The sequence below is a fragment of the Sciurus vulgaris genome (genome assembly GCF_902686455.1).
Source record: "Sciurus vulgaris genome assembly, chromosome: 13".
Taxonomy (NCBI): Eukaryota; Metazoa; Chordata; class Mammalia; order Rodentia; family Sciuridae; genus Sciurus; species Sciurus vulgaris.
This window is the reverse complement of record NC_136474.1, coordinates 20,399,868-20,415,256: the sequence shown is the minus strand read 5'-3', so window position 1 is coordinate 20,415,256 and position 15,389 is coordinate 20,399,868. Positions and strand designations below refer to the sequence as shown.

Genomic DNA, 15,389 nt, shown 5'->3' with positions numbered 1-15,389 from the left:
TACCTTCATCAATAAAGGTACCTGTAAATTTGGGGATCTGATTAAAATAAGTATCCTACTAAGGTGAGTCATTTTCACTAATAACACTAAGCAAGAAAACTGAAGTATGATGTGAGTTTCACAGGGCATTTCATCCAAATCTCCTCAAATTCCAAATCCTTGGTGCTCAAAGATGTGAAACTTTTCCATCACATGTCCTTGGGGAATTCTATCCCACCCTTACCTGAAGATTCTTTAAGTCTAAAATCTTGATGACAGAGCATCTACCTTTTCAGCAGGTGCTCACTATAGAGCAAAGACCAAATTATTCAAGGAAGGACCTTAAATCAAAATATAATTACTTAGAGAATATTCACATCAAGAGTCTGGCCTTAGTTAATCCTGGAGTATAAAGATTCTATCCTGCTGCTAAGTATATTGCAAGTAGACAATAAGGATTCATTTTATAAAACTCAGGAAACTTTCTTCTCCAGAGCTACTACAATTTAAAAAAATCTGTTACAAGTGTTTATAAACAAAGTTAAATTAAATGAATTGCATATGCAGCTTATTGAAATGCATCCTGAGGGACCATCAAAACAATAATATGTATGACTGTTTTCATTATAACAAACTATGATTTTGAAAATAGAGTTTACATAATTGACATTTGTTATAATTATAGACAGATGTTTTTTGAATGGTCACTTTACAGAAGCAATAGGAAGGGAGGATTAGGAAAGAGAGCTCTAGAATTAGTTGGCTTGTCCACCAGGTAGTCCCATACTGTGTGACCTGACCAATTTCTTAATCTTCTTGTATTTTGGATTTCTTCTCTATAACACATGAATAATAATAATGTTGCCTGTTCCATAGCTTTCATTTGTTTGTCTGTGAGAATTAATGAGCAAAAGCATACACAAAGATGTATGTTTGAAATGTAGTAAAATTTAATAAATATTAGCTATTTTAATGAGCCAGAAACTATGCTAAAGATATGTATGCATTTTCTTTATTTAATGTTCTTAAACTATTATGTTCTTAAACCATCCTTGTTATGGTTTGGATGTGAGGTGTCCCCTAAACGCTCATGTGTTTGACAGTGTAAGAAGGTTCTGAGGAGAAATGATTGGGATGTAAAAGTCTTTTTCCCAGTCAGTGATTTAATCCTGAATGGTAACTGAAGTGGTAAGGTATGGCTGAAGGAGGTGGGAATTGGGGGCATGGCTATGAAGTATATATTTTAAATCTGGAGAGTGGAATCTCTCTCTCTCTCTGCTTCCTGTTCATGATTGTGAGCTGCTTCCCTTTGCCACGCTCTTCGGCCATTATGTTCAGCCTCACCATGAGCCCGGAGAAGTGAAGCCAGGCTTCTATGGACTAAGACCTCTGAAACCATGAGCCCTTAAATAAACTCTTCCTCCTTTAAAGTTGTGCTGGTTGGGTCATTTAGTCATAGCAGCGAAAAAGCTGAGTAGAACAACACTATTGTCCCACTGGGTAAGATGGTTCATGCCTGTAATCCCAGCGACTCAGAAGACTGAGGCAAGAGGATCTCCATTTTGAGGTCAGCCTGGGAAATTTAGTGAGACACTGTCTCAAAATAAAAATATATAAAGGACTGCAGAAGTAGCCCAGTGGTATAATGCTGGATTAAATAGTCAATGTTTTATACACACACACACACACACAAATATTGCTCTGAAGCTTCCTAAATGGCTTAGCATTGACTCTCAATTCTTGAGGTTCTTGTGCTTTTAGATAATAAAAATAATTTTATAATTATAAATGTCTTAATAATAGCAAAGTACTAGTAATCACCAATGTGTTACATTGTAAAAATACTTTTCTCTAAAGCTAAAATTCTTGCATTACTCTCTATGCAATTACTAAGTCCCATTTCAATTTCAACTTTTTTCACCTTTAATTATAATTACATGTTTAGCTTTTCCTTTTATAAATTTTCAACATGACATTAGTGCCACTTACTGGTCTTGGCCTAGATACATCTGGATTGTATCCTTGCCTTTTTATATTGTGCCTATTGGCTCAATAGCTTTTCAATGTTCCATGAGCATAAGGAAGCAGGCATGCTTGCTCACTGTTGGTGGGACCATAATGTACTGTGAGATTTCTGGAGGACATCTTGCAAAAGACTTTTGAATGCACCCATCCTTTAGCCTTTTCAACCTTTTTCCAGTGATTGAAAGGCCATTATATGGCACATTGTTTGTACTGATAAAAAAAAATGTTTAATTATTCTATAAAGGGAAACCAAATAAGTAATTTATGATATACTAGTATATGGTTGAAAAATCTGGAATCATTAAAAATCATATGGTAGAGTAAGTGCATTTAATAGTATGTGAAGTATTATCATTATATTAAGTAAAAAAATAGCAGCTTATAAAGCCACATTATTAATAGTTAAACCTTAGCCATGGAATTTCTCATCTACTAAAACAGTATATTCTCTCATTGGAAGATTCTGCTTCTAGGAAAATCTCCAACATTTTTGAATTCTGATTGTTCCTTTAATGTTCTTCAATAATACAGATATTAGTTCTGATTGTTCTGCCTGATAGGAAATTGTCTTTGTTTTCAAATATTCTCCTTAATTTTATTTATTAGAGAATGAGTTAAACTTTTTCATTTTTTTCATACATTTAACATAGCAAATTTCTATAAGTAATTTTCAAAAAGCCTGGGTTTTCCTTCTTATTGCTTTCAAGTTAACACTCATGTTATATATATATATATATATATATATATATATATATATATATATATATATATAATTTGAAAACTTATTTGCCCAGTGAAGATTAATGCACATCTGTTACTCACATAATTAACCTATTCCATATGGTCTTCCCTATCTTCCCTCCTATATTTCCCTTTTTATTCTCCTTATAGAGTTACATGACAGAACTAAGGTTGTCTAAACCTCTGTCTTTCCTCCAACCCTCGTGGGATTTCTGAACCACATCTTTTCTATTTTGAATTCATTATTTTGAAATTACATGCAATATATTACTTTTATCAACGTGAAACTTTTTCATGTCCATATACTCATTGCTAGCTCTTCAGAATGTTTTGTTTTGGGTTGTTCAAGTGAAGACATGAATTCAGTATTGATCTTGAGGGTTTCCACTAAGTCCTGACAAGTTTCTTGCAGGAAGTGATACTAAGATGAATCACTAGGAATAACGAACAAGCCCTTTCTGCCTCACTGCAATAGCATGGTGCTGGTAATGGGGTAGCTTTCTGATACAACTGACTGTGGTCCAATGTTCAAGTCCAGTTGGGAAGAATTCCAAGGTTTTCCTCATGCCTTTCTCCAGCTTTCTGTTGGCTACTTTTTCTATAATGAGGACTACATATCTGGCATATTATGCCATACATTTATTCTTTTGGAGCATAAGTCTGTGGAGTTTTGTAGCATCATTTATGGCCGTATTCTTTCTCTGTTGAATTTCTTCTTCTTGTTGTAAGTCCAAGAAAATGCAATCTGGAGACATATGTAAATATTATGAAATATGCTAAATTCATTTTCACAGATAAAACCCTCTGCTATACCAAGGAGCTCACTCTTCCTTGACATAAAAGTCTCATTTTGATAATCTCTGGGTTTCCTGAAACCAAGTAAATACAGTATGAATTTTATGTTTCTCCTCAGAGAAATCTCCTATATCCTTCCTCTTTAAGCATAACCGGAAGGAGGAAAGTACCTTTTATTTCAAAGAAATGTTTTTTTCTTCTAGTTAGAATGTTTTGTTTTGTGAGTTTGTTTTTCTGCAGGGCTGTATTTGATTATTTTAAATGCCTTACATGAATGAAAGTATACAATTTTTATTATAAATATCCGTTCATTGTCCTGTTTTCAGTCTTTTTGGATATATACTCAGAAGTGAAACTTCTGGATAATACAATTGGATATATTTATCCAATCTGGATAATTCTACTTTTGATTTTTTGAGAATCTACCAAATTGTTTTCCATGGAGTTTATAAAACTTTATACCCACACTAGTGGTGCACAGGGATTTCAGTTTCTTCAAGTCTGCCCCAAAGAATATGAGTGCTTGAGAAAACTGCATGTTGTGTAATTGTTGGATAGAGTATTTTGTGTATGTCTGATAGATTTATTTGTTTTACTGTGTTGTAGAACTTCCCTATTTGTCTACTTATCTAAAATTTATTTATTTATAATGGTTTACTGTTGTTATATCTTCTTGCTTTTTCCTTTTCCCAAACATAGGACTCTTAGTTGAGAGATATTTTCTTTATTTTGTTTTATTTTGTTTTCCATCAAAATTATGAATATATCAACCCAATGCCTCGACTCCAAAATTTCTGATGAGAAATCTGCTGAAAATCTTACGAATGACCCTTTTATATAATAAATTGTACGTCTTTTGCTGCTTTCAAAATTCCTTCTTTGCTTTTGACTTTTGATAATTGAGTTATAATGTACCTTAATGTAGACCTTTTTGAATTTGTCTCTTTTAATTTCATTGAGATTCAAATGAATGATCTTGCTGATAAGTGGATGAGGACATATAATGGGGGGTGGAAGGGGTTAGCATTAGGGTTAGGGTTAGGTTTAGGGTTAGGGTTAAGGAGGGTGGCAAGAATGGAGGAAGGAAGGACTCTATAGAGGGAAAAGAGGGGTGGGAGGGGTGGGGGGAAGAAAAAAAACAGAATGAATCAAACAACATTACCCTATGTAAATTTATGATTACACAAATGGTATGCCTTGACTCCATGTACAGAGAAACAACATGTATCCCATTTGTTTACAATAAAAAAAAAAAAGAAAAAAAATCCTTTCCCCCAGGCTATATACTTTTGGTTGTCCTCTCTTTGGGTTTACTAGTTCTCTTTTTCTGTGTGCTCAAATCAACTTTTCAATCCATCTAGTGATATTTTCATTCTGCTTATTGTACTTTTCTTCTCCAGATTTCCTTTCAGTTACATTTTATGTGTTTTATTCCTTTTTCTATTTGTTCACACATTTTTTCTTAATTTTGTTCATGTTGCAATGCATTTAGATATTTGATTTTCTTTAGTATTGTTATTTTAAATCATTCTGTAGGAGGTTCAACATTTACAATTTCTCAGGGAATAATTCTGTTGACATTTTTCTTTGAATGAACTCTATATTTGTGTCCTTGTGTGCCTTGTTATTTTTTGTTTTGTTTTTGTTTTTGTTTTTAAAAACTAGACATTTTAATTTTATACTGGTGGCATCTCTTCCTTCCCTAAGATTTGTTATTTCTTGCTTCTATATTATTATTGTGGGCTATATTTGGGTTATAACTTATTCTGAGGTGTCAATTTAAGGTCTTCTAATGGTTTTTATTATGACTTTGACTGTTTTTCTGAGCATATGTGATAACATTTTAAAGTCTACTTTACATATGGATACTTTTGAATATTCTAGTGTTATAACACCTAATTTCCTAAAAGGAAAAAAATAGAAAAACAAGGTGATGAATCAGGTGTTGAACTTTTAAATTTCCTAGAAATTACTATGGTCAGAGAGAAAGACAGACTTGTAAAAATGGTAGTTTATCTTTTTGCCTACACTCCACTATAGGAAAAGCAGTCAATGATCAGAACAGAAATTCTTCATATTTGGAAGATTGGGTCTTTTAGTTTACCCAGTTTCTCACAGGGTACATGGAAGCTGCCCCGGGAACATGTGCACATCTTCTTGACATTGGACTATGAAGTGGAAGATGAGTAGCAGTTACCATGATATGATTTGAAATTCACTGAAGTTAGTGAAATTTCACCATCTGAGTATTGTGCTATATGTTGAAAGTGTTGACTAGACTCCTGAATTCCAAAATACTTACATCAGATAATTTGTTAGTGCACTTGACTAGGTGGGAAATTAGATTGCTGCTGATTCTTACTTTGCCTTAATCTCTCTTGCTTACTGCAAAGGCTACATTTTTATTTTTATTTTTCTTTTAATTTTTTGTACCAGAAATTGAACCCAGGGGCACTCAAACACTAAGCCATACACCCAGGTTTTTATTTTTTTTATTTTGAGACAGCGTATTGCTATTGTGCTTAGGCCATCACTAAATTATTGAGTCTGACTTTCACTTGTGATCCTCCTGCCTTGGCTTGCTGAGTCATGGGGATTACAGGCATGCAAGGGTACATTTTAATAAATAAAAAAAGTGAATTTATAAACAACACTATCAGGGCATATCTCTTGGAATAAGTGATATCAAATCCAGTACTACGATCTGGTAATTAGGAATTAATCAGGAAAAGAATATGGATAGGACTGAAGTGGAAAGAGGTCAGCACAAAAAGATGAAGGTGAAAGAAAGTATGGCCAATATTAAAACCTGAAACAAGTTCAGAGCAACTGGTTAGATTGTGAGAAGAGGAAGGCCTTGTTAAGTAAGCTGAAGAACTTTGAGAATTTGTTATCAGTGATTAAGGCTTCTGTTTCCAAATTGGTATTTGATTTATGCATATATTCTTATCTGACCTTAGCTTCTGGCAATAATAGTTCCCATCATTTGACTTCTAGTGGCATTTTGAGCCTGAAGTGAGTTCACCTACATGGATTCCAATAGTCCCTCATTTTCCTGGTTTTTTAGCACCTGTCTAGTCTTTTGTGTTCTTTGCATGTTCTTCTTATTTTACCTGTTGCAAAAATATTTGTTGATGTTTGTTCTAGGCTCTTTTCTCTGCTCTTGTAAATTAATTTTTGCACACCATGAGGCATTTGTGGTTTTGATTATCAGTTACATGTTGTGTACACATAATCTTTATTTCCATATTGAGTTCACATATTTGATAACCTCCTTCTCCTCTTCTCTTGGATGTTTTAAAGACATGTCAAATTCAACAAATTCAAATGTTAACTGCCATTTCCCCTCTAAAACAGATTATTTTATCTCAAGACATCCACTTTTTTTCAAACCAGAAATCTATGATTTAATGGATGTTTCAAATTCATTGAATAGCAAAACTGTGGGTCTAATTAAAACTACAGGGCTGGGAATGTGGCTCAGTGGTACTGTGCTTGTCTAGCATGCACAGAGTGTCCTGGGTTCAATTCCCAGCACTGCCAAAAAAAAAAAAAAAAACAGGGGAGAAATATCAGAAGGTAACTTTGCGAATACAGAAAAATAGCTTACTTGAAAGATAGCTGTTTTCACAAGTATTTAAAATAAATGAAAATAAGTTTGGAAATAGGTTTAAGCTATTGGCTAAGAGGTTGCTGTCATTGTCATGAGCCGGAGGAAACTTGTCTAACTTCTCTCTACATTTTGAGTAAAGTTGATAAATTCTATGGCATCACAATAAATTTCTAAATATATTTTTTTCTGAGATATTACAAAGATAATTAGTTTGGAATTTTAATTGTCACTAAATTTTGTTAATAGTGCTACTTTCAAGTATTTGCAATAAGTAGCACATTCAGAGTATTTAATAAAATTTAAGATAAAATTAGTGAAAAGACTCATCCTTCTTCTATGTAAAGTATTTTTTTTTCTTATTCTAAAGAGTTTACTAAGATTACTGCTAAGATTTACATGCTATATTACTTGATTACTCTGAAACCAAAGAATCACAAGCAGGATCAAGAGACAAAATTTAATATATGCACACAGTTTTATATATAATGCAGCATCACACCATGTAGGGCATTTACTCTTATTTTGTACATTCAGGTATCTTTGAAACACTTCTTAAGGCTACAAAACAGAACATAGAAAAATAAACAGGATATATTCAACACTTACAAAAAGTGATATGATAAAGAATATAAAGTACTATTTTCCTTTCAACACTTCGAAAGATATGTATATATACTTTTTTTTTACAAGTAACATCACAAATGATCACATCTTCACATGCTTGTATTATTTGTACTCAGTGTAAGGCTATTATCATTTTTCATACATAAATTTTTTCTAGCTCTGTAACAATGCAATTTTTAATCCATTCAAGTAAATCCAACCCCAAAGTTGCTGCTTCCCAGCATTAAGACATGCACCCACCCCTCTTATAGGATTTTCTAAAACTTGTATTTCAGGGGGCGGGGGGTGCAGGGGAGAAAACCTCTTAAAAAAAATCCCAATCAGTGGGAGAGTAAATGGCTGACACTAATTGCAAACCTTAGTTCTTTGAAAATGACATACTCGAAGTGAGCCATTATTAAGATTTTAAAACAAAAACAATAGCCTTTAGACATAACATAGGGAGCAAAATACAGTACACAGAAACAGTGTAGCCAAATACGCATTCTCTTCAGCAACACTGGAATGAGCCTTGCTTAGTACCCATAAGTGAAAGACAAAAAGTTTACCCCATCTAAAACTGAAAGTAAAACAAATGAGGCAAAAATAAATATTGCTAGTTTTTAGGATGGCTGAGTATTTTCTAAACCAGAAATGGTTAGAAAGGAACTTTATTGCACCAAAGTCAATCTTAAGCAAGTTTGCAGTTCACAGGCATTTTAACTCACCCTTGAGTCACAAAGGAAACACGCTGCAAGAAGAGTTTGTTCAGATAAGCTGTCTCAGCATCGTGTTTTCAGGAAACCTACTGCTGGCAGATGGAGGCAGGTCTGAGCTGGGTCTGCCATGACAGTGGACTTGTGGAACACCAGGAACAACTTGAGGACAACACAGCTGCCAGCATCCTGCTGCCAGGAGCGCGGGGCAAGAATGGAAGATGAATCTGAGGGAAATGAACTTGAAGAAGAGACACAAGCACGATACTAAAAGAAGGGGAGCTGGACTCAAGTTGAGAAGAAGCACCTAACTAAACAAAAACAAGAGAGCTTTGGTCAGTCTAAACATTTGTTCTTCAAAATGTCTGATCATAATGTGGTAAAGTTTCATACTTTCCAAATCAAAATATAAATGATTCTCAGTACTACACTTTTGCCTCTTTTTTTCTTATACAGAAATATCTCAAGTCAATGTACATATGACATACAGTTAATATGAAGGACGAAAGCTTGCTTGGCCCTAGTGTGACCTCAGCATAAGGCAAAATCCCCTGGATTGAAACATTATAAAACAAATCTAAAGGAAAAAAACAAAACTGACTTTCATGCAAAGATTGATAATGTTAAAACTAATAAAAATCAGAGTTATTTTATTCCAGAGGTCACTGAGAAAAGTACCATTTGCTAAAATTCTTTCAGCACTGTTTCCACCCTGTGCTGGAGGTTAGAGATGGGAAACAGGAAGCGAATCAGTGCTTCCCTCAGGAGTGATGAGTCTTCCATTAATTAACTGATAGGATGATGGTGAAGAAACCAACAGTTTTCTGTCCTATCCAATTTTTAAACATTTCCAGAAACAGATCAAATCCAAGTCAATATGATGGACAGTGGAAACAATTTCTTTCACTCCTGAGATCAAACTTACAGTGAACTTTTAAATGTGGTGTTTATATCAAAATGATTTTCATAATAGAAATTATCAGGTAAACTAATATTACATAAGGATGGGGGCTGAAAAAGAAGACCCTCTAAGCTTCTCATTCCATAATTCAGCTACTGATGTTAAGGGAAAAAAGGCTTCGGCAGTACCTTCAACAACTGCTCTAGCTTAGAAGGTGACAAGAGAAATTCCTCAACAGGTTCTTCCAATTTTTCTTTCCATATAACCATCCCAGTCTTTATAAATTTTTACCTAGCACCATCATATTAAAATGTTATCTTTCAAAGTGCTCTCTAAAATCCTATGTTACAAAATATCTAAATGCTAATCATTACCCAAATCAGCAGTTACATAGACATTAGGTAATTAAAACAGCACAGAGGTAAATAACCATTATTACAGTACAGTGGAGATTCACTGAGCCTAGCTGACATCCACACACTCCTACAGGTTATCTGAGAACCCAGAAAACTCATCTGCTTTGTCAATTCAAGTGAATTATATTTGCTTTTTAAAGTAATCTGCTTTAAAAAAAAAAAAAGCCACCACATCTATTTTAGCTAGGTATATTATACATGGTATGCAAAGAAAAATTACTATTATTTGCATAGCACTCAAACTCCTGATCAAAAGATAATCTCAACATTTTAAAAAGGGTAGATTTTCACATTGGTATGTACAAATAAGAAATACAAGCTACAGTTATTTTTACAAAGTAACACAGATGAATGAAAAACGGTGTTAATAAGAGTTCAATCTCCAAATGAGAACAGAGTGCAACATGCAACGGAAACTCTAGTAAATACTGAAGACTGGAAGAAGCAGGATAGAAGACATATTACCAGAGTAACAAGCTATAAAATGCAAAGCAAAACCATTTTCTAGCAGCATCCTCTAGATAAGAACTAGAAATTACAATCATTCTTATTTCCGTACAATTCCAGCCATGACAAATTGAACATGCAAATGTAAAGTGATACATAACCAATGGTGCAAGGGAAAACAACACAGTCACTGTCTATAGAAACCTGTCAAGCTAAAAAAATTTTAACATTTCTTCTCACAAAATATTTAGAATCTGTCAGTGCATTAGTGTTAAAGTGGCATTAAAAAACTTCTGCAATTTTAACAGATACAGATTATTTTCAAAATGCATAGCATCTACATTTCTTTCGAGTAGGCACCATGATATTTACACCAGTGCTAAGAATTCTTGGTGGAAACAGCCATTTCACTGGATTTCCTACTATTTCTTAAACATCTATTCTTGTATGCAATCTCAAATTCAACAAATACTCACCAAAATTCAAAAATATACCCTATGAATATTAAAAGAACTATATACAACATTTCTAAAACACAGGTTAATAGGCTGCCTTATATGTAATATTAAAGAGAAGACATTATTCAAGTTTGACAGATATTGAGATGAAAGGCCTTTGGGTTGGAAGCATTTTAAAAAAAAACAGTGTTTTAGGCTGAGAATCATTTGAGCCCAGTTTATGACTAAGGCACTGCATAATAAAATATATATTTCTATTTGGTGCAATGTTATATTTTGGAATCTATTCTGTGTCCAATGGTGTGTTTTGTCACTTTAGTAAACACTATAAAGCACACATTTTCAACAATTGAAACCAAACTTTTACAAGGAAAAAAACCAAACACTAAATCTATGTTTTATATTAGGCTGTTTATAAAAAATACTTTAACAAACTTATTTTCTACTTTTTATGGGGGCAGTCACCTGATAAATAAATGAAAACAGATTTTGAATGAAGATAAATGGCAATGCCAAAAATCCACCTGCCCCTAACTCATGTCCAAAATCTCATCCAGAATGGGAATGAGGGTAAAGGGGGAGAGGAGGAGATAGTTCCAATTTGGGTTTTTATTTTAATGTATTTTTAAAGCCTCCAGAAATACTCCACCTAAGAAAGGGCTTCTGTTCTGAACATCGGAGCAACAACCATCAGGTGTGTTGTCCCCTGTGGCCATCTCCCATCCCTGATCTCCTCCTATCGCCCCTATACGGACGTCCTCTGACATTTCGGTGGTACTGATAACCTTCATCCCGGCTTCTGCTGGGCTGCCCTTTCCAGGTCTCCTCGCCTCTCACGTGTTGGTGTCCACTCCTACCAGAATAGCCCCAATCACTTTTATACTTCCTGCCTCCGTAAGTTTGATTATAGAACTGCTTGGATCTGCCACTTCTCAGAATATTAGACCCTTCATTTTCATCTTCTGAACTCTCTTCTTTTGGTCTTTGCACTCTGCTATCCATAGAGTTGGCCCCAGGGCTGACCACATCAGCAGCAGTCTTTGGATCTTTAACTTTCTCTGGTTTTTCTTTCAGACTTTGGATGGTCCTCTTAGACTCAAGTTCAACAGGCACAGTTTCTCTCTCTCTGTTTAGAATCTGAGAAGGAAGATGAGACTTTCCCTCTGCTCCAGAAGGTGCAGAAGCCAGGTTCAGATCTGCCTTTCGTGTCTGGGATAACTGCTCCACTTGGCCTTCGTGTTTGCTGCTCACGCTTGCTTCAGGGAGAGTGTGTACAACTTCACCCCTGGCTTCTGGAAACTCATCTACTGCTAAGACTGAACCACATTCTTTAGACAGATCCAGGTTTTCCAGAGGCAGATCCAATTCTCCTTTCTCATCAGAGGGCAGGACAATATTCTGCCTCATTACGGGACTTTCTATGAATCCCTGAAAAGGGTACCCATACCAGATATGAGGAAAGAAAGGAGGTGCAATGGGAACTGGGCCTAAGAATGGATTAGGGCCAAAGGACGGTTGTGGGTACATGTTCTTGCCACTTAGTGACTCTTCATATTTTGTTGTAAGGAAACCCAGGATACAGAGGGTCTTGATAAAGGCTCAATGTCTGATGCAAAGGCATCAAGGGCTGGTTAACTGCCTGGATTGACACAGGAACTGGAGAGGGTGTTAAATGAGCTTGGGACACAGCAGAATCAGGTCCAGTGGTCAAAGTCTGTGTCACTGACAAAACAGGAATTTGAGCAGGGACACCTGTTGGTCCAAAAGTTGTAGGTTCACTTGGCCAAGCTGGCACAGTGGCTGGTAAAGAAGGCACCGCAGGAGTGAGATGTACCTCTGGAGAAACTAAAGGGGGAGCTGGATTTGACAGAGACACATGTTCTGCTGGCTTTTGTTCTACAGGAGACGGGCACTCTAATTTCTTTGACTTTGATGGTGATGAAACTCTTGCACATTTATCATCATTAGTATTCTCCAATGTGATTGACTCAGGTTTTTTATCCAAGTGAGTATGTCCATGGATAGGTTCTTTGTCTTTTCATTCTTCTGGATCCATTCTCCGCCTGCTTCCTTTCCTATCACTTACATGTGATGATTTTCTCTGAACATATGGGTTGCTACTCTGAGAAGGTGACTGACTCAGTGATGAGCTAGAAAGGGCTGGGAAAGCCTGTTCATCTCTGTTCTGAATCTCATAGAGTAAACGAGACTCTTCTATAGCTTGCTTCTCTCTACGCTCTTCTGGTGACAAGCCAAAATAGTGAGATTCTCGACTTGTATGATCAAACTCTTCAACTCTCTCACGTTCAGGTTTTCTTATGATCTGTGAGGGTGTCCTGCTAAGATTTTTGTGCTCACTGGAGGATTTCTGAGACTGGGACCCTGAAGAATGACTAGAGAACGCGTGTTGTCTTACTCCTGAAGGATGCTGCAGGCGAGGAGGTAGTGCTGATGGGGCTTTTATTGGCTTGCTTGGATTCTTTGGCCCTCTGTAATCCATGTCAGAATGAAAATTTTGTCCGGAAGTAGAAGGTTTTTTCATCTTCTTTCCTGACACTGTGTTCCAGCTTTCTGGGGGAGTTGCTTTGAGGTTCTTTGGTGTAGATTTTTTTCCTAGTTCTTCAACCAAAACTGGTCCATTTTCAGAGTGTACCCCTTGAATGTCTGCATTAAAAAACTTGCCATTGTGATCCAACCTAACTTGTCATTTATCTCCAACTTCATATTGTAAACCAGCAGCAATGGAATAATCACGTTTTTGTTGAGCTTGTTTAGACTTTAGCCAAATTTCATACTCGACATTTCTATACACTGCTGGGTTAAGTGACTTAAGAACCTTTCTAGACAAAGGCAGACGAGAAGAGCTCCCATTGTTCTTCTGGTGCTCATTGCCTGACAAAGACTTAAATCCATTGACATCATTAGCAGTAGTTTTACTCTTGCAACTGTCATCCTCTGAATCGGATATTTCACTGTTGTTTTCATCAGTTACTTCAGAGGTGTCAAGTCCCATCATGATTTTGCTAACATCAGTCTTAAATACCTTCTCATACAGCAATTCATAAAGGAGAGACTGACACATAGCAGAGCTATCTTTATACTTTATGGGATAGACAATGTCATAATGATTTCCATTCGAAAAACACAGTAACACCTTTTCAGGAAAATTATTTTCAGTTACTTGTCAAGGAGAAACATTTGGTTCCCGATAAATTACAAAATCTTTCCTGTACATAAGAGAAAGGGCACTTATTTCCACTTGTCCTACCCATTCCTGTGGATTTTCCAAACGTTTTAAATACTCTTCAAATGACCCTTCTATAAACGCTTCAAATTTCTCTCTGTTCTCCCGAAGATAGTGGATACAGGCCATTCTAACTTCAACACGGCGAGACTGTGAGTGCAATACCTGCTCCGCCACGGCCTGGAACAGGCACGACCCGTCCTTGGCGACCAGTTTCCGATACAAGCCCAGTTTTCGCAGATAGGCGTCCATGGGCGTCGCGTCCTCGCGGGGCGCCGCGCCGCCCTGGTCCCCGCCGTCTGGGGCGCCGACGGCCGCCTCCACGTTGCCGGTCCCGCTGCAGGCCAGGCGCGCGGGCTAGCCCCACATGGCCGCGCCGCCGGCTGCTCCCCGCGCCGGCCTGGGGCAGGCGGCGGCTCCGGCTCCAGCTCGGCGAGCGGCGGCAGGCGGCGGCCCGAGGCAGCGGTCCGCGCTCTCCGGGCGCATAAGGGAGCCCTGCCTAGTGCATGGCCGTCCACACGCGGCCGCCTCCCCGGAGGGACCACGCGCCCCGGGGGGACGGGGGGATGAAAGAGCGCCCCGAGAGGGAGCAGTCACTTCCCGATCGCCTCGCCGCCCCGCTCGGGCACCGGGCCGAGGGTCGCCGCCCCGACAAGTTTCCTGGTCCCGACGGGAGTGGGGCGAGGAAAGCTCTGCCGCCGGCGCGCGCCGGGCCGGCTCGGTGAAGCGAGCCCTGCGTGCGCCGCGCGCTCCCCTCGCCGGGAGCCGAGGAAACCAAAAGAGAAAGCCGCGGCCCTGCGTTTCCCCACCGCCGGAGGGCGCCCTAAAGTATTTTAAAGTGGTGCTTTCTAGCTATACGTAACTGTGAAATTTACTGAGGTGTGTTCATATATGTATATAGGATAATTTGTTCAAATAAATAGCAGGAAGACTAGGAGTATAGAGCAAGGGGAAGAGGGGAGGAAAAAGGGGAGGGAAAGAGGAAGCACTGGGGGCTGAAATGGAGCAAGTGATATTCTCTGCATGTATGATTCTGTCAAAACGAACTACTAGTGTTATGTATAAATATAATGTGATAAAAATTAAAAATAGAAGAGACTCAAAAACTTTAACATTAGGTGGATAAGAAAAGAAATATATAAACTTTAATATCATTTCTATGTTTACTTCATCAGTTCCTCTTTTATTCATCTAAATCAAAATTTGTGCAATCTTTTTTTTCATTTATTACTTTGATTTTGGTAGAATTCAACTTACTGTTTATAGTTTCTCAAAAATAAGAGAGCCACAATAAGCCAATTAAACACTTAGGTCTAAGATATTGTATGTAAGTTAACTTTCAGGTTTATGAATTCCTTACAGAATATCAAATTCTTATTTCAAAACCTAAGTATATTTTCATAAACAACCATTCTCTAATACCTGATTCTTCACCATATAATGTTCAAACA

At 37.1% G+C, this 15,389-nt stretch overlaps 1 pseudogene across 1 annotated transcript; it reads right to left on the bottom strand.

The window, feature by feature from the left end:
• Positions 1–8,089: 8,089 nt before the first annotated feature.
• On the bottom strand, positions 8,090–14,316 carry LOC306642496 (OTU domain-containing protein 4-like; annotated as a pseudogene). Its single transcript has one exon. The product of its transcript is annotated as an OTU domain-containing protein 4-like (transcript).
• Between the last annotated feature and the right edge of the window lie 1,073 nt (positions 14,317–15,389).